This window comes from Schistocerca piceifrons, chromosome 7 (genome assembly GCF_021461385.2).
Source record: "Schistocerca piceifrons isolate TAMUIC-IGC-003096 chromosome 7, iqSchPice1.1, whole genome shotgun sequence".
Classification (NCBI taxonomy): Eukaryota; Metazoa; Arthropoda; class Insecta; order Orthoptera; family Acrididae; genus Schistocerca; species Schistocerca piceifrons.
Window position 1 is genome coordinate 470595776 of NC_060144.1, and position 21072 is coordinate 470616847.

General features: G+C 41.8%; 1 protein-coding gene across 1 annotated transcript in view; it reads left to right on the top strand.

Annotated features, from left to right (window-relative positions):
• The window catches only part of LOC124805076 (allatostatins), a 523572-nt gene that overhangs the window by 500051 nt on the left and 2449 nt on the right, over positions 1-21072 (top strand). The window lies entirely within an intron of this gene.

Sequence of the window (21072 nt, forward strand, 5' to 3'; positions counted from 1 at the left end):
CATATCACTGAATGTGTCCCCAGCGGTGTTACAGCAGTCTAAGGATGGAGAACACCACCCTCAGGTTTCCGGATACTTTTGATGAGACAGTGTATCTTAATATTACGCACCTGATTTTTAGGTCATTAGCAACCGAATTAGTCACTGTACTGAGTAGATACAGTACACATCATCTAGCCAAAATGAAAATCAGGCGTGACATATAACTTCAGTGTCGGCTGTTATTGTTCTGACTCTCTCGGTGATACCAATTACAAGATGGTTCCTTTTAAAAAAACGCAGTCCTTTTTCATTTAGCATGGCCATCGCCGCATCCTACACTTTGAGGTGATGTACATTGTTTCTGTTACTTCAGATATTAGTTGCTGCTTCTTTGATAACGTTCTGCCAAGAAGTAGAACTAACGGAGACCTTCATGTTTTTGAGGTCCTGTTGCACCTTGAGGTTGGACTACAGTACTGGCCATTAAAATTGCTACATCACGAAGATGACTTGCTACAGACGCGAAATTTAACCGACAGGAAGCAGATGCTGTGATATGCAAATGATTAGCTTTTCAGAGCATTCACACAATGTTGGCGCCGGTGACGACACCTGCAACGTGCTGACATGAGGAAAGTTTCCAACCGATTTCTCATACACAAACAGCAGCTGACCGGCGTTGGCTGGTGAAATGTTGTTGTGATGCCTCTTGTAAGGAGGAGAAATGCGTACCATCACGTTTCCGACTCTGATAAAGGTCGGATTGTAGCCTATCGCAATTGCGGTTTATCGTATCGCGCCATTGCTGCTCGAGTTGTCGAGATCCAATGACTGTTAGCAGAATATGGAATCGGTGGGTTCAGGTAGGTAATACGGAACGCCGTGCTGGATCCAAACGGCCTCGTATCACTAGCATTCGAGATGACAGGCATCTTATCCGCATGGCTGTAACGGATCGTTCAGCCACGTCTCGATCCCTGAATCAACAGATGGGAACGTTTGCAAGACAACAACCATCTGCACGAACGCACGAACAGTTCGACGACGTTTGCAGCAGCATGGACTTCCAGCTCGGAGACCATGGCTGCGGTTGCCGTTGACGCTGCATCACAGACAGGAGCGCCTGCGATGGTGTACTCAACGACGAACCTGGGTGCACCAATGGCGAAACGTCATTTTTTTTCGGATGAATCCACGTTCTGTTTAAAGCATCATGATGGTCGCATCCGTGTTTGGCGACATCACGGTGAACGCACATTGGAAGCGTGTATTCGTCATCGCCATACTGGCGTATCACCCAGCGTGATGGTATGGGTCACCATTGGTTACACGTCTCGGTCACGTCTTGTTCACATTGACGGCACTTTGAACAGTGGACGTTAAATTTCAGATGTGTTACGACCCTTGGCTCTACCCTTCGTTCCATCCCTGCGAAATCCTACACTTCAGCAGGATAATGCACGACCGCATGTTTCAGGTCCTGTACGGGCCTTTCTGGATACAGCAAATGTTCGACCGCTGCTCTGGCCAGCACATTCTCCAGATCTCTCACCAATTGAAAACGTCTGGTCAATGGTGGCCGAGCAACTGTCTCGTCACAATACGCCAGTCACTACTCTTGATGAACTGTGGTATCATGTTGAAGCTGCATGAGCAGCTGTACCTGTACACGACATCCAAACTCTGTTTGACTCAATGCCCAAGCGTATCAAGGCCGTTATTATGGCCAGAGGTGGTTGTTCTGGGTACTGATTTCTCTGGATCTGTGCACCCAAATTGCGTGAAAATGTAATCACATGTGAGTTCTAGTATAATATACTTGTCCAATGAATACCCGTTTATCATCTGCGTTTCTTCTTTGTGTAGCAAATTTAATGGCCAGTAGTGTATATTCCACAACCTATTGATTTGTGATTCCTCGGTGCAGTTGATTAATCGTGAGGTTCCGAGTGTTCAACAGTTGTTTTTTCCATATTACGTACAACTTTCGACGATCACCATAGCCGTCTTCTTCAGGCGCTGCGACGTGTTGTTATGAATGTTTGCTGCCTGGACTCCAGCCACACTATTTTCTATTGTTCGTCTCGCTGTGCAATTTGTAAATGAGTTCGACTCGACGTCAACAAAGATAAAACGTCTTCTTCATAATGTTAAAAACGATTAAGGTTTCCGAAAGCCAGGTGTGTACCGCGTTCCATGGGAATGTGGCATGTCATACGTGGAGCAAACTATCCATTACAACAGTCCAGAAAAAATTCAGGGAACAGGAGTGACACACCCGACAAAAACAAGGAAGAAAATCCGTTGTCACCGAGCATTTCTCGAGTACAATCATGAAATGAAATACATTGTGACCAGAACTGTGGTGCACACGCCAATATCCTAGGATAGCGTACTTAAGGAGTCTTTCAAAAGAAATATCTCCGGAAACATAATAAATAGGGATGGAGGTTCCAGTTTAAACATGGCTTGGGGTCCGGCACTCAATTTATTAATACGATACTGGAGTGCCTGTGTTATTCCGAATTTCGATGCTATCCTCTTTTGGTTATGCATGTATATCCAAAAAAAGCAGGCACTTTAGCGAGGCACTTCGGCGACTACAGCCGTCATGAAATACACGAAATGTATTCGCAGTTGCGAATATGGACAACCATCAAGTTTCCATGACACATGGTTGATGACGTATGGAAGTGTGGACCTGGCTATGAGTTGTGCTCGGGTAGCCCAATGGTAAGATGACCACTAGCCATAACCGGGAAATCCGGTTTCGAGTCCCGGTCCCGCACAAATTTTCATTGTTGTCATTCCATTATACAGCTGATTATATTAGCCATATTCGCAATTGTGACTACATTTCATGCAGTTCATTAATATCTTACCGGTCACGACATCCGCCAGAGCAGGGAAACCCTTAGAGAATGTGCTTAAAGAAAGCCTTCGTACCAATATGATGCGGTATTCGTTCAAAAGCAGAAATGCTATTTATACTGCCTTCATCTACACGAAGTAAAGCAATGGTAACCCAGTTTTGAGAACGCATCACTTTCCCCAAAACTGAAAGAAAATCGCATTTAAGGCGGAGAGACATGGATGGTCGTCTGAATAACATTCAGTCTGCCTCTGATGTCCTCTCGGCTGCGGCTTCCCTATGTAACCATGTTTTATAGATACGAGAACTACTCCATTTCTTCCACTACTGTGTTGTTCCCAGTTTCGATGTTGTGAATGTAAGTATTCACTCTGTACTACTCTCCATCGCCTTCTTTGCTTTGTTTGTCCTTTAACAACATTCTTTGCTAATTATACGATCCACTCCTCTCAACATGTCTTCTAAGTTGTTGTTATATCCGGCTGGAAATATTATTTCGGCTGCGAACATTGGTCTTAGCAACTGTTCCCCCTGTACTTTCATTCCTCTTCCAAAATTTTCTTTCACTTTATTCTTGGCTTCGAAGTGGAACATCACACACTACCGGAAAAAAGTGAAGCACCCGCAAGACGTGATCTATGTCAATGTGACTTGGTACAGGAACACACCACCGGCTAGAACGTAAATGATTTGCGCTGCAATGGTCTGTGATACGTACAATGGCCACCAGAGTGCAATTAGTGTTGTTCGACTTTAGTCCTGTTACCAGACTTGCTAGGGTATACAGGGTGTCCCAGGAGGAATTGCCATTATTCAAGGATATGACAGGAACGATTATTCGAAGGAAAGAAGTCCAGTAACAATGAGTTCTAAAATGCATATCTAAAAAGCTTTGAACACTTTTTCGTCTTCGATATTGTGAAACTATTGTCTTCTACAGCAAGCTCGTTGATTTCCATATATTGAAGGGTGGTAGTACGGAACAAAACAATAAAAAAATGTCCAGTAAACATGGGCTCTAAGATACATACCATAAGAACTATGAGCACTTATTCATCTTCGCTGCTGTGAAACACATCTCTTTTACTAAGTACCCATGGCTCTTAAGGTATGAATTTTGGAACTAATGTTTATCAGCACTCCGTCGTCAGGCCACGAGTGGCCTACCGGGACCGTCTGACCGCCGTGTCATCCTCCGAGGAGGATGCGGATAGGAGGGGCGTGGGGTCAGCACACCGCTCTCCCGGTCGTTAAGATGGTATTCTTGACCGAAGCCGCTACTATTCGGTCGAGTTGCTCATCAATTGGCATCACGAGGCTGAGTGCACCCCAAAAAATGGCAACAGCACACAGCGGTTGGATGGTCACCCACCCAATTGCCGGCCACGCCCAACAGAGCCTAACTTCGGTGATCTCACCGGAATCGGCGTATCCACTTCGAAAAGGCCGTTGCCAGTGTTTACCAGACAATTGTTATGATCTATACTATCTCCTCGCAAAATGCGAAAAATACAGAACTTGTAATACAAGACATGCACAGTATTGAAGATGAAGAAGTGCTTATGGCTATTAAGATATGCGTTTTTGAGACAATGTTGACTAGATTTTTTTTTCTTCGAATGATGGGTCCTGTCAAATCCGAGTATTGACCGTTACTCCTGGGACACCGTGTATTACATGAGTGAACATCGCCAGACGCTGAGTGCTCACTGTGAAGGACAATGAGGTGCGATGTACATCTGTGAGACAGCATTGACAGCACATGACAGACTTTGAAAACGGCCTCGTTGTAGGATAACGTTTAAACGGATAATGGAATTTTGTAATATCTAGATTTGTGAGGAATTCGGATGTGACAGTGGCCAGATTTAGGACTGCATGGGACCGCGAGACCACGTATGCTTGCCGTCAGGATTACGGTCGATCACGTCTGATCACCACGTAGCAGCCATTAGACAACAATTGGACAGAAACACACACCGAAATCAGTCACCCTGGTGGCGTGGTTCGAGGGCAGCCACTGATACCAAGCATTCAGATTGTTTGGTGACTCACCACAATCAACCCTGTACGGAACAGAAAGCTACGTTACCACACAAGCAGCTTATTTGTCAGAAATGTCAGTATCTAGACATATTATTTGTGCTGTACAGTCACATTTGCATTTAACATTTGAGGTTATTATCAGCCGATAGAACATATATGTTTATATTTAAATGGTAAATGGAATGCAGATTCAAATGGGTCGGTTCTTAATTGCAAAAACAGTCACAGTTGATATCTGTCGATTACAGCGCCATCTACCAGGTATGGGAAACAATTGTTTGAGTAATCCGTACGTAGTTTTGGCGAAGAATACGAATACGCCATAAAAAACTCGAAGAATAACGAATGCTCCAGCAGTGACTGGCGCAGATGTTAGATCGGTTACTGCCGCTACAAGTACGGGTTACGAAGATTTAAGTGATGTTGAACGTGGTGTTACAGTCGGTGAACGTGCGACGAGACACAGCACCTCCGAGGTAGCGATGAAGTGGGAATTCCTCCGTAAGACCATTTCGCGAGTGTACAATGAATATCAGGAATCCGGTAAAACATCAAATCTCTGACATCGCTGCGGCCGGAAAAAGACCCTGCAAGAACGGGACTAACGACGACTGAAGAGAATCCTTCAATGTGACAGAAGTGCAACCCTTCCACAGATTGCTGCAGATATCAGTGCTGGCCATCAACAAGTATCAGCGTGCGAATCATTCAACGAAACATCATAGATATGGGCTTTCGGAGCCGAAGGCCCACTAGTGTACCCTTGATGACAGCACGGCAACAAGCTTTACGCCTCACCTGGGCCCGTCAGTACCAACATTGGACTGTCGATGCCTGAAAAGATGTTGCCTGGTCGGACGAGTCTCGTTTCAAATTGTATCGAGCGCCTGGACGTGAACGGGTATGGAGACAACCTCATGAATCCATGGACCCTGCATGTCAGCAGGGGACTGTTCAAGGTGGTGGAGGCTCTGCAATGGTGTAGGGCGTGTGCAATTGGAGTGATGGGTTCTCTGATACGTCTAGATACGACTCTGAAAGTGACACGTACGTAAGCATCCTGTCCGATCACCTGCATCGATTCATGTCCATTGTGCATTCCGTAGGTTTGGACAATTCCAGCAGGACAACGCGACACCCCACACGTCCAGAACGGATACAGACTGACTCCAGAAACACTCTTCTGAGTTTAAACACTTCCACTGGCCACCAAATTCCCCAGACATGAACATTATTGAGAATATATGGGGTACCTTGCAACGTGCTGCTCAGAAGAGATCTCCACCCCCTCGTACTCTTACGGATTTACGGACAGCCCCGCAGAGTTCATGGTCTCATTTTCCTCCAGCACTACTTCAGACTTTAGACTTTAGACGAGTCCATGCCACGTCGTGTTACGGCACTTCTGCGTGCTCACGGGGGTCCTACACGATATTAGCAGGTGTATCAGTTTCTTAGGCTATTCAGTGTATATCGAAAAGACGAATATCGCACTGTACTAATTTGGGACCGCTCAGTCGAAAGCGGGAATAAAATTCCGCTTTAAAATCACTTTGTTTCTAGCGGGAAACAAACCGACGCTTTACCTTTCCCTGGGCGTCGCATGAAATTTGCTACGATCAGTATTTATCTGGGTCGATTTCAGCATCACACTGCAAAAACTAAATTCCATATATCTGCTGAAACACCAGAGGAAATACGCCTAACGACTATTAGAAGAGACAACCTGTATATCAAAAACGTATGTAGCCTATGTCTTTCCGAACATTTATTACAGTATCGTATTAAAATTTGAAATAAATCAGTGAAGTACATTTCGAGATTTTTAGTAACAACGATGAACAGCGTCTTGTCTTTATATAGTAGTATGAGATACATACATACGTAATAGTAGTATTACGTTAGTTAGACCCTACTGAACAGCTCAGTCGTTACGTATTCTTGTTCAGTAGCAGCATACGAATAAAGTTTTCTAAATTGTATACGACGCGCAGATATAACGAGACGCTTCCTGCTCCATGTCGCATCGGCTGTTATCGAACTCTGCGACTAGTCCGTGAGTTGCCCGCATTCGGCGCGGCGCGGCCCACCCTTTGTAGCCGCTCCCCAAGTCGATTACTTCGTGCTCTTCGGAACTCTATTGGACGCAGACGGCTTTAACACCACCTTACCTCTCGAAAATAACTTCCCACAACACAGTGTCGCTAGCTGCTTTTCGGGTAAGGATATGTTGTGTATATCTTCATCGTACAAACTCTGCGAGAAACCGAGAAGTATATAACATCTCAGATTTATCATCCACACTGTGTCTGGTCTGATAAAAACTAAGAGCATAGGAATACTGTTCCTAAATAGTTAACCGACGCTTCAAAAAATCGCAAACTAATGCTCATAACCAATCATCGAAGAGGCATAAATGGATTCTTTAAGATGTTCTCGATGTCTACATACCTAATTATGCCGGTTCCACGCTGCATACTAAGCAGTGCAAGGTACCTGCAGATTACTTTCCCATTCTGAGCACCGCATTGCACGTCTGAGGTACCGTCAGAAGTCTTTTTTCTAATCATACAATGAAGGCTTTCACGACCGGATGGTATTGTTGTTAATAATTCTTCCGGGTCATATGGCCGTGGTCCATGGAATTCTTCTATTCCTAACGTTTCGTCCAATATCACGTTGGACATCCTCAGAGGTATGGCTGGTCCTGTTGAGTCCCGCCGACTGACGAGTCGCGCGTCGGAGAGCGGCCTAAATACCGAGGAAAGTGGGCGTGGTCTAGCTTGCACATAGTAGCAGAGAGAGAACTAGTCAAAGATAAAATGTAACTATCGATAATAGTCCGTCATAGATAAAAATCACTTATCGATTCTGTAACGCCACTGTCCATATCTCGCTTAATTTCAAGGCCTCTTCTTTTCTATTAAAATTATCTTCATGTTTATAAATTTCAATAGCCTACCTATACGGTCATGGATAATAGTTCGTGGTAGCACTTAAAATTGTAGTTTCAGAAAACTTAACTACATGGTCACCTGACTGAAGTGCATGTTCCGCAACGGCCGATTTATCTATTTTCCCAGTCGGCAAAGACTTTTATGCTCCTTTACCCTCGTATTCACACTTCTTTTCGTAATACCAATATAGACCTTGCCACAAGTACACGGAATATTATACACACGGCTAGATGATAATGGTGGCCTTCTATCTTTAACAGAACGAAGTACTTGTCCTATTTTTGTGGTAGGATTGAATATCGGTTTCACTTTAGGTTTCAGCAAAATTTTGCTGATTCGATCTGTAACCTTACTAATGAAAGGTAAAGACACAGTGTACTTCCTTGTCCTTTGGCCTGCAATTGTATCTCTGTTTACTATGATTCCGGTCAATGAAGTTATGGTTTACATAGCGGAAGTTTTCCCTGAAGATTTGACCGCTCTGTTTAGACACTGTCTCACATCTAGCCAGTTTCAGTGGGATGAGGAGTTTTATGAGCAAGTGGATTGGAGTTGCCACGGGTAATCCGTTGAGCCCTGCGATTGCCAATTTTTACATGGAGAAATTTGAACAATCAGCGTTGAATAAAGCAAATAAGAAACCATGTTGCTGGTATCGTTATGTGGACAACAGATTCGTGGTTTGGACACACGGTAAAAAAGCCTTAGACGAATTTTTTGATTATCTTAATAGCATAAACCCTAAAATTCAGTTTACCAAAGTGGAAAAAACCAGGCTATTTCCTTTCTCGATGTATTAGTCATGAGACAGACCGATGGCAGTCTAAAATATAAAGTGTTTCGGAAAAGCACACATACTGATAGATACTTACATAAGAACTCCAATAACCCACAACAAAAAAGAGGTGTAATCAAAAGTTTAGTGGACAGGGCAAAACGGATTTGTACGCCGGAACATCTGGATACGTAACTGAATCATCTGAAACAGGCCTTCGAAAAGAATGGGTACTCAAACAAAGAAATTAACGGAGTTTTAAGACCTAATTACAGCAGGCCAAAGGACAAGGATGGTACACAACAATGGAAGAACACGGTGTCTTTACCTTGCATTAGTAAAGTTACAGATCGAATCGGCAAAATTTTGCTGAAACCTAAAGTGAAACCGATATTCAATCCTACCAGAAAAATAGGACAAGCACTTCGTTCTGTTAAAGATAGAAGGCCACCATTATCATCTAGCGGTGTATATAATATTCCGTGTACTTGTGGCAAGATCTATATTGGTACTACGAAAAGAAGTGTGAATACGAGGGTAAAGGAGCATAAAAGTCTTTGCCGACTGGGAAAATAGATAAATCGGCCGTTGTGGAACATGCACGTCAGTCAGGTGACCATGTAGTTAAGTTTTCTGAAACTACAATTTTAAGTGCTACCACGAACTATTATCCACCACTGTATAGGGAGGCTATTGAAATTTATAAACATGAAGATAATTTTAATAGAAAAGAAGAGGCCTTGAAATTAAGCGAGATATGGACAGTGGCGTTACAGAATCGATAAGTGATTTTTATCTATGACGGACTATTATCGATAGTTACATTTTATCTTTGACTAGTTTTCTCTCTGCTACTATGTGCAAGCTAGACCACGCCCACTTTCCTCGGTATTTAGGCCGCTCTCCGACGCCCGACTCGTCAGTCGGCAGGACTCAGCAGGACCAGCCATACCTCTGAGGATGTCCAACGTAATATTGGACGAAACGTTAGGAATAGAAGAATTCCATGGACACGGCCATATAACCCGGAAGAATTATCAACAACAAGTCTGTTCAAACTTGTCTTCCCAGACCTATACACACACTAAGAAAATAGTTTTACAAGAAATTTTGTTGTGAAGGTAACTGACAGATTATTTACAGAATTCGACTTCATTAGTTTTGCCGTAACGTTGCTATGGGTTGCTTATCCTACATAAAATTGACAATCCCATTATGTGTATTTAAAAATGACTCAGATTTCGATATAAATTCATTAAATGAGGCTCTGTTATCATGTTTAGTTATTATTGAGCCGTCTGTTATACAGGGTGTCCCACTTTACGGCGACTATTCTACACAAGATTTTGCCCATAAACAAAGTAAAAGAATGTAAAAAGATTTATAACGAAAAACTTGGGGCGCATGCAATACATAATTTATGCATAAACAGTTCACGTCCTAACTGTCATCTGTTGCATGCTCCCCACGATTTTGGTTATACAAATATTTTCTTAAAAATTCAAAGTTTCAGAACTATGGTGCTAGGAATCTGTATAGGACTAGAAGAAATTATTTCATACTTTTTAGTCCGATTTAGTAACACTTCGGCTATATTAAAAATTTATTTTCATTTCAATAATTATTGTGATTGAAGGTAAGCGTATTGCAACTCCGACAGAGTATCTCTACGTTGAGTGACATCCTGACAATAGCCTAGCCTCCTGTCTGATGCTTTCTCGTATTGTGACGCTTCAGGGGACAGAAAATTTCAACGCAAGGCAAAGCAATCCTCGCAGATCTCTCACAAATGGAACTGCCGAGGTTACTGTTTTCACTTGTTTCAGTGAATCCACTCATGAGCACACGACAACTTAACAGAAAAATGGCATTTTTAAAACCGGTGTATATGTCATTAAAACACAACAGTCCCATATTTAACATACGCAAGGAATGGAATGATGTACATCGTGCTCACGCAAACCTTTAGCTGAATATGGTTCACTGAATGATTGGTGTGGATTTTTCTTGTGTTTTTACCTGTTTACTGTCAACTCCAAGTTGACGAGCTACATTGCCCCCTAGCAGAGGAGAGTGAAAGTCAGTTTTGTGTTTCGTTTTTAATAACGTCTTGTTTTCGTAAATTGCACACTGTGATACGCATTTGAACAGTTCTTTAGGAGGGGAAGTGGGTTACCAAATGAGAAATATAAGGTGCTATTTAAAAAAAGATTTATTGCCGTTCATTTTTTCGTGACCGACGAAGATACAAGAAGGGCAGACATGCTAGGTAATGTCCCCTTGATATCTAAGCAGCTCTGTATTGGCACACTTTTTACTGGTTTATTTAATCAATGTATATCTAACAGAAATACAGATTCAATATTCGAATGAAACGTATGACGTGCATGAAATTATCTCCATGCAGTACAAAAGATTTCGAGTACTTCTCTGCTTGCATCTTATGTAGCTGGTTTCTATTCTGTCTCAGGGAGCCGCTTAAATGTTCACCGTCGTTGGTAAAATGCCAGTGTCTGCATTGTATAACATTTCCCTTGTGCTCTTATTCACAGCCCTTTTATCATTTTTGTCTGCCTTAAAAAGTTTATCTCGGACTGAAAAGTGCAAATGAGGCAATAAATTTTCCCTGGTAACACGAAATTTTCGCGACTGACAAAAAACGTAGTCCTCATTCGTCTTTCCAAGGGCAGTCACTGTTAACTTACAACTTTGCTGTCTTATTACTGGAACGAAAAAGTGTAACTTGAAATAAATGGAGCGGTAGTTAATTATACACTGTAATTTTTGTGACTGCAGGCCTGATGCCGCGGAGAACAGGTGTAATATAGTTAATGAATCAGAAGTGACAAGACATTTGTAAAGTACGTCGAAAGCAGCAAGGAAATGTGCGTAGGGGTAAGAGTTATGAGCTTACTGCTATAGTGTTAGCACAGTGTAGTCTTCAGCATTCTAGTTGCTCCTCTGCGTCCGAGTAATGTGATATCCCTCGACTGTTTAAAAACGAGATGAATCAGAAGGTTTATTACGTCGGAAACTGGAAAGCTAAAATTAAGTAAAATACATCGTGGGAAGCACTAATTATATTCTAAGGTTCGGTGCTCTGAAAATTAATACCTTCTTAAAAATACACATGTTCCTCGTGTAACTCAAGTTATATTGTATAGCGAATGTAGCAATTTCTTTTCCAGTAACGTCACGAAATGTCGACGCTTTAAATATATTGGTGAACAATGCTCTTAACTAAAACAGTTATGAATTGAATACAGAACAAGTAAATGTTGTGCTCAAGTGTTTATTACATAAACCACAAAATACGAACATAGTTTACTTCTTTTTAAAAATAGTTTCAACATTAGTTTTGCCTGTTCAGTTTAGATCTTTGCGCTAAGGTGACAAAAATTTGGGCATGATATACACCGGGGAAAACGATAACGACCTTTAGTTAAAGCAAATTTCATTTTAGATACACACTATGTGATCAAAAGTATCCAGACCCTTGGCTGAAACGACTTACAAGTTCGTGGCGCCCTCCATCGGTTATGCGGGAATTCAATATGGCGCTGGCCCACACATAGCCTTGATGACAGCTTCCACTCTCGCAGGCATATCTTCAATCAGATGCTGAGAGGATTCTTGGGGAATGACAGCCCATTACTCACAGAGTGCTGCACTGAGAAGAGGTATCTATATCGGTCGGTGAGGCCTCGCACGAAGTCGGCGTTTAAAACATCCAAAAGGTTTTCTTTTGGATTCAGGTCAGGACTCTGTGCAGGCCAGTCCATTACAGGGATGTTGTTGTCGTGTAATCACTCCGCCACAGGCTGCGCATTGTGAACAGGTGCTCGATTGTGTTGAAAGATGCAGTGGTCATCCCCGAATTGCTCTTCAACAGCAGGACGCAAGAAGGTGCTTCAAGCATCAATGTAGGTCTTTGCTACGATAGTGCCACACAAAACAACAATGGGTGCAAGCCCCCTCCATGACACTATAATAACACCACCGCCGCTGTTGGCACTACACACGCTGGCAGATGACGTTCACCGGGCTTTCGCCATACCCACATCCTGGCATCGGATCACCACATTGTGTTCCGTGATTCGTCCCTCCACACAACATTTTTCCACTGTTTAATCGTCCAATATTTACGCTCCTTACACCAAGCGAGGTGTCGTTTGGCATTTACCAGCGTGATGTATGGCTTATGAGCAGCCACTCGACCACGAAATACAAGTTTTCTTACCTCCCGCCTTACTGTCACAGTACTTGCAGTGGATCCTGATGCAGTTTGAAATTCCTGTGTGATGGTCTGGATACATGTCTGCCTATTACACGTTACGGCCCTCTTCAACTGTCAGTGGTCTCTGTCAGTCAACAGAGGAGGTCAACCTGTACGCTTTTGTGCTGTACGTGTTCCTTCACGTTCTCTCTTTACTATCGCATCGGAAATAGTAGACCTAGGGATGTTTAGGAGTGTGGAAACCTCGCGCTCAGACGTATGACAAGTGACACGCAGCCATCTGACCACGTTCGAAGTCCGTGAGTTCCGCGGAACACCCCATTCTGCTCTCTCACGAAGTCTAATGCCTACTGAGGTCGCTGATATGGAGTGCTTGGCGGTAGGTGGCAGCACAATGCATCTAATATGAAAGACATGTGTTTTTGGGGGTCTCCGGATACTATTGATCACATAGTGTTTATCACCTTAAGTCTGTTGAAAACAAATAACGTTGTGTGTTGGATTTACAATGACTTGGATATACTGTATTATGCAACCTCCCTTAGGCACGCAAAAGTGCAGATTTTCAGGTAGCACAAAATGGGTAAGTACTGGATATATCCTGCAAGACAAAAAAAATACGCATCACGAAGGAGTTATCCGATTGAGATGGAAATCTTTAGATGTAATGTAAATGAGCAGCCAAACAAATGATTGCAATTACAGAAAAAAAAATTGATGATTTATTTATGTGAAAGAGCTTCACAATTGTGCAAGTCAATAACACGTTGGTCCACCTCTGACCCTTATGAAAGCAGTTAATCAGCTTGGCATTGATTGATAGAGTTTTTGGATTCCTCCTGAGGGATATCGTTCCAAATTCTCTACAACTGGTGTGATAGATCGTCCAATTCCCGAGCTGATTGGAGGGCTTTTTCTTTTCCCCCTATTGTTAGGAGGCAGTATGGACCAAAAAAATCTCTGGTAAACATGAGCTCTAAAATGCAGCATAAGAGATTTGCTTCACAGCACGGAAGATGAACAATTGCTCATAGCTCTTAAAGTACGCACTTTAGCCCTTCAACGTGTGCATTTTAGAGCTCTTGTTTATGTACATTTCTTTTTCATATTTCGATCCGCACTACCATCTCTGATGCTTTGTCAGTGGAATCCTGGTTCACCCTGTATATCGCGCGTGCGTTGCAATCCTGATACATGCCTCGGAGACCTACGTAATGGAAGGGAGAGAGAGAAGCAAATTACAAGCTAGTTAGATGAAATTCTTGAGATATAGTATTGTACTGACGAAGATGAACAGATTAATGATGGAGAGGACCAAGGAATTACTGGTCCTTACGTTATAGAATACAGGAACAAGGCTTAGATGGTATGGAAATGTTAAGCGAATGCAGAGGAAATACCCAGGAAGGTAGACGAGGTGAAAGGGAAAGTAAAAACCCAAGAGGAAGACTAAGACGCAGGTGGCTGGAAGGAGTGAAAGACTGCTTTCCAAACAACTTCAGTGACACTATTTCACGTATTTTCTGTCTTCGTATTCCGTAGTAGTATTCTAATCATAATCCGGTAAGTCATAAAACAACTTTTCTATTTCTGTAAAACTGACGTGGAGGAATAAAGCAAATCAGCACATTGTCGGGTACACAATTAGTGTTAAAAATAATATACATAATGAGACAATAGTACGGGAGAAGGCATTTGTCCAGTGGCCTTCCTGTTCACACGGAGTTTAGTTTTGGTACAGATTTTAAATACATATTTATCTACTGTATATATATATATATATATATATATTAAAATGTATGTAACCTATATCCGTACGTAGGTTTGATAGAAAATTGTGTAAAAGTCGGAAGTAAATCGATCAAGAACTTTTTGCTAAAAACTTTGCCCCGTTATTTAGTATGTACTCGTATGTTAGAAAAATATAGAACACACATCAATCCGAACGTTTCTTATCGTGTAAAGATTTGAAGTAAATCGCTCAAGTACTTCTCGAGATTTTTGGTAACAACTTTAAACAACGATTCGTCTTTATATCGTAGTATACATATGCATTCCTGGCACAATATAATTTAGAAAATAATTTGAACGAGATTTTCAAATTCAAATGGCTCTGAGCACTATGGGACTTAACTTCTGAGGTCATCAGTTCCCTAGAACTTAGAACTACTTGAACCTAACTAATCTAAGGACATCACACACATCCATGCCAGAGGCAGGATTTCAACCTGCGACCGTAGCGGTCGCGAGGTTCCAGACTGAAGCGCCTAGAACCGCTCGGCCACTCTGGCCGGCGAACGAGATTTTAACGCGGTTCACGAGCAAATTCATATTGACGAACAAGTATTCAGCCGATGAACCCTCACCCTTCAACAATCCTCTCATCTAAGGGAAACTGAGTTTAACGAATCGTTGAAGACGAATTCGCTGTAATTAAACTGCTGGAACAGAGCGAGATAGCGCAGTGGTTATCAAATTGGACTCTCGGCATCTGAGAGGATGAGGGTTCAGATCCGCGTCCGACCAGGCAGATTTAGGTTTTCTGCCGACATGGTTCCTTGGAAAAGGACACAGACGATTGCTTTACACTTCCTTTCGTAACCCGAATTTGTGTGCCAGCCGCTGTGGCCGAGCGGTTCTAGGCGCTTCAGTCCGGAACCGCGCTGCTGCTACGGTCGAAGGTTCGAATCCTGCCTCGGGCATGGATGTGTGTGATGTCCTTAGATTTAAGTAGTTCTAAGTCTAGGGGACTGATGACCGTAGATGTTAAGCCCCATAGGGCTTTGAGCCATTTTTTAACCGAATTTGTGCTCCGACTCTAATGACCGAGCTGCAGACAGGACGATAAATTCCAATCTTCCGTCCTTCCTTCTTCAGCTAGGTGAACAGGGAAAGATGTTCAATTAGCTGTATCCTTCACAAAGAAACCATCCTGAAAGTGTCATTAAGCAAATTCTGGAAACCGCAGAAACCGTAAATCTCGATTGGAGCCAGTCCATCCCAAATTCGAATACAGATCTTTAATCACTGCGGTACTTCGGCAGTTCAAACGTATTGTTAACTGAGTGTAAACACTTTTTACGCAATAGTCAGGATGAGATACTAATTTTCGTTTGGCAGAGTAGTAAAAGCTGCAAATTACTTCAAATGCAACTCAACAGTGCACTTCGTGCACTGATTTTGTTTGGAAATGCTCAGTAAAATTAGCAAAGGATTCCTATATGCAATGAAATGTTTTGTGGAGATGGCTACGAAGTTTTTCGCGACGGAGTCCTTGCATAAAAAGTTGCCGCGTCAAATCCGCGTAAAATTCCAAGCATTTGGTGATTGCCGTCATCATTGTCGTCAGAGGCTATACCTGATCGTCGCGAACTGACGAGGCTCCCAATTTCATTACCACAAGACGGCACCTGATTGGCTGTGTTACGCCATTATGTCAACTCGGAAATGGTGTGGATAGAGATAGCACCCTCTACGTCCACAGATTTTGTTTGCGCTCTCTATCCAGGTTCGCTAGCAGCATCATACTTCTCATCAGGCAGTAAACTGTTAGAGAGGTGTCTGCAAGTACTAGAGCATTATAAATTTTGGAGTGTCATAAGATCCTAGAACTGAAACAGTAGCTTGTTACGTAACGACAATTATGTAATATAAAATTTCAGCGTCAACACACTGAATAGAACAAATTTTTTTATATGTTGCACAATGCAAGGCTGGCTTTTAGATTCCAAATCCAGCATGCTGATGTAACATCTCGTACTGCAGCATGCTGCTGCAGTACTATGCTAACAAAGCGTTCACAATAATTTTCGCTTGAAGCTTACGTAATGCGCAGCTGTTGATATGATGCTGATTTCTCCTACAGTTTCACTTATTACCAGAAAATAAAATTATTAGTATTGTGAGTAGCCACTATTTCCTACGAACTATACCATTACGACTTAAAGAACGTTATGTACTTCATGATATGAATATGTAGCTGCAATGAATTTTTCTACGTTAGGGAAACTGACAAATACTCAATGGCACCAAGTTTTCGAAGTTTTGCACCATCCTTAACGTCAGCAAATGACTGAAATTTACTGTAGTGTCATTTCACTGCTTTCCTGTGCAGGCTACCAGTCCATGTTGTTTCGTCACTCCAAAAATAGGCCACTGAACTATCTCCAGTGTCAAATCAAAGTCCGGTTCTTCTGGTGATGTGTTTTCGATATTATTTCTTCATTTGATTCAACCTCGTATAGATCGTTTGCATGATCTGAATTGCAATTATCTGAAATGTGTCAGATAAAAAGAAACTTACACGTGATTGGTGGCACGCTTCTTTGAGGCGCACACTTGAATAATGTTGAACTTCGATTTTTCTTCCTGTGCTGTTTCTGTGAGCGAAACTACTACTTCCAAGTTCTTTAATTAAACTTTCTACACACACTGTAGACCAGTTAGTAAATATATAATCTTCTGAAGGATACCCACAAGACACCTGTGGAAGACCACCACATATTATTCTCTCCAGTAACGTCTTCACAATATAAAATTCTTTGCTGAAGAATTATTTAATGCTGTGTAGCAGTGATCAAGCTGTATAACTATGCAGAAATGTTAATAAAACGACTAGTGAGTTTGCAAGACTGACAGTTAAACAAATTCCAAAATTCTCCAAGACAACTGGCTGAGCATCATATTTCTCCTATCTGAAATACGTATGTACTCAAACCTGTGAAATATGCTGCCCTGTTCCTTGACTCCCGTTCATTTACTATGTTTATTTTAGTATCATTATGTTCATTGTTCAGTAGTGGATAGATGGAGTGTTTTAAAAATTCGGTAAGAGTTTTTTCTATTGCTATCCCGAAACTATTAGCCCTGCTTCCCATATGTTGCATTATAATTAAATCAGATAATCAGTGTAAGAAACGTCAGTTAGACTTTAGTGGTGACACATCGTCATTTAGAAACATCCACTACACTTTGTGCACTTATTCAGTCAGGTGCTCTGAACAGATAAAAACAGTTGAAAGTGTCTTGTAACTTTAATACTTCAGGTTTTCATGAGATAATGTATAACTGCTATCTTCGTCAACAAACCCCACTTGAAACAAATTTATGTGCTGGGGATAGTGTTCTTACACAAAGTATAGGCAAATTTAGAAAGAACTACCTTCCCCACAATTTTGTAAATGCATTTCTGCAAATAAAATGAAGAGTAATTACGTAGAGTGTATTTGTTTTAACCTAAGACAACTAAGTTTCTCGTAAACGACATAACGAACGAAAAAATGTTTTAGGAGGAATTTGATATTAGTAAAGGGGACAGCTGTCTGTGCAACAACTGGCCATCTCTTAATCATCACATCTGCGTGGGCGGGATCAACTTGGCATTTTCAAAGGGGAACCCCCCCCCCCCTTCCCACTTTTATTACGTATTCCGATTCTACGCCAAAAATTACGTACGGTTTACTCATACCAGCGTTTTCCGTTGCTGATACGTGATGCTATAATCGACAAATATCAAGTGTGCCTGTTTCTGCAATTAAACACCGACGCATTTGATTCTACGATGTAAATGTAAGCCTTTGCGTTCTAACAGTTGATATTTATGTTCGAAATTTACTTTAGTGTTGCAATTTTCATTGTGCAGTGCAACAAGGTTAGACGTTTCAGTGTCTGGTTAGAAACTACGTTTAGTGTGATCCAGCAACAACGATATGGATGTCATTGTTTTTTGTACCATTGCAATACTAGCGAAATGCAAACCACAAGCACTGTAATAACATAAGATGTCCACGAAGTTGTTGTGACAGGTGCACCTGCCATGCATACTCACCAAAATCGAGTCTTCAAGAGTGAGGGGCAAAGGGACTCACCAAAATCAAGTATTGTATCATCATCATCATGATTTTGGTGAGTCCCTTTGCCCCTCACTCTTGAAGACTCGGATTTTGGTGAGTATGCATGGCAGGTGCACCCGTCACAACAACTTCGTGGACATCTTACCCTAATACAACGCTTGTGGTTTGTATTTCGGCAGTAGCCACGTAGCGGCCAGTGCTAGACTTACGGTGGCTGGGTGGAAACACACAACGAAATGAACCACCCTGATGGCGGGGTTCGAGGGCGGCCACCGAAGTCAAGCATTCCGATGATTTGGGGACTGAGCACAATCCACCCCGCAAAGAACAGAGAACAACGTTACCATACAAGTAGCTTATTTGCCAGAAATCTCAATGTCTAGCCTTATTACTTGTACTGTACAATCACATTTGCAACACCGAAGTAACGTTTGAACATAGATATCAACCGTTAGAAAGCAAAGATTTACATTTACATCGTAAATGAAATGTAGAATCAAATGTGCCGGTCCTTAATTGCAAAAACAGGCAGACTTGACATTTGCCGATTACAGCGGCATCTACCATGAATGGGAAATAATGGTTTGAGTATATCGTACGTAATTTTTGGAGTAGAATCTGAATATGCAAAAAAATGTGGGGTTCCTATTTAAAAATACGAAGCTGATCCCGCCCATGCAGCAGGGTTGGTTAGGAAGTGGCCGGTTGTAATGCAGGCAGATGTCCCCTTTACTATCTTTTCAACTAGAACATTTGTTTCGTACGATAGGTCGTCTTCGCGATATTTAGTTGACTGAAGCTACAACAAACACCCTGGATAAATTAAATGTATTCGCAATTGCGAATATGGACAACCATCAGCAGTAGAACGCAATGACAACACTGAAAATTTATACGGGTTGGGACGCGAACCTTCATTTCCCGCTTATAGCGATCGGTCGCCCTACCATTTGGCTATCCGTGCACGAATCACAGCCAAACCCAAAGTTCCACATGCCGTCAACCATGCGTCTACACCCTGTACTCTAACAGCCATTATGTATATACCTGTATAGGTGAGACATTCTACTTGAAAGTCGTTTGCCTGGTGTCAGCGATAAAAAAGATGTTGTAGTGCCTGTGTTATTCCGAATTGCGATGCAATGTTCCTTTGGACATGCATGGTTCACGGCAAATGGAAGTTTGGGTCTGGTCGCGAGGAGTCGTGCACAGATAGCCACATGGTATAAGCGGAAAATCTGTGTTCGTGTCACGGTCCGCCAAAAATGTTCATTGTTGTCATTCCATTCGACAGGCGACGGTTGCGCATACTCGCAAGTGCAAATACATTTAGTGTACTTCATAACTGCAGTAGTTACCGCAGTGCCTGTTCTTTTGGACATACATGCATGCATCGTAAGTCCAAATAACACACATGGCAACGTCGTATCGTTAACACCCTGTATATCTCTCTTTCCTTGACAAAAAAATTTTTAACTTTCTCTGTACATCTGAAAAAAATTGCTTTTATTTCATGACATGTGTCGCTAATGACGCTATACATGAAGTGAATACGAAAGTTTAAGAAGTCTTAAACTTGTATTACTTGCAGAAAAGTAAGTTATCAATATTTAACTATATTTCATTTAAAACTCTTTATCAAAATTACTCATTTGTGTTTTGAAATGCAAATTTTAGTGTCTCTTAATAACTATGCTATTTTCTGAAAAATAAACCGAATAATTCATTTACATGTTACTACTGCAGATATTTTTACTCGTATCAATTATACGAACGTACTTTTCTAAGCTGCTTTAACTCTCTAACATTCGAAATCACTCTTGTTGCTTTTTATACCATTCATGATTAATTTGTAGGGGGCGTTGTTATAATAATACTATGCAAAAAAGAAAGAAATAAAACGCACATTAAAAGCTATTCCAGTGCAAATGTGTCCACGTATTGGCAGTTATATAGTATTATTAAAACATCTTATTGTCATATCATTGATAAGCCTCAATTTGTTGCAGGAAGATGTCTTGAAACTGTTGTCCCAGTTTTTATTTGTAACAAACTGACCGTTGTGGCCATCAATAACAATAGTAGTGATAGGCCTGATACCTGTCTAGACATACAGGGTGACTCAGCTGCCCCCAACTGATTTCTTTTATACAACCCGCACTACGTCTGTACCAGGAACGATATCCATGCAGGCGTCAGCTATGTAATCGATGTAACCTCTCTCAGACTTTTGGGCAACTGCTAGCAACCGAAATCATACTGTAACAAAATACAACTGAGGACTGGCCATGAGTTACAGAGTCTTTTTGGACCAAAATGTGCCTTACTTCTGTCATAGTTACGTAAGTGTA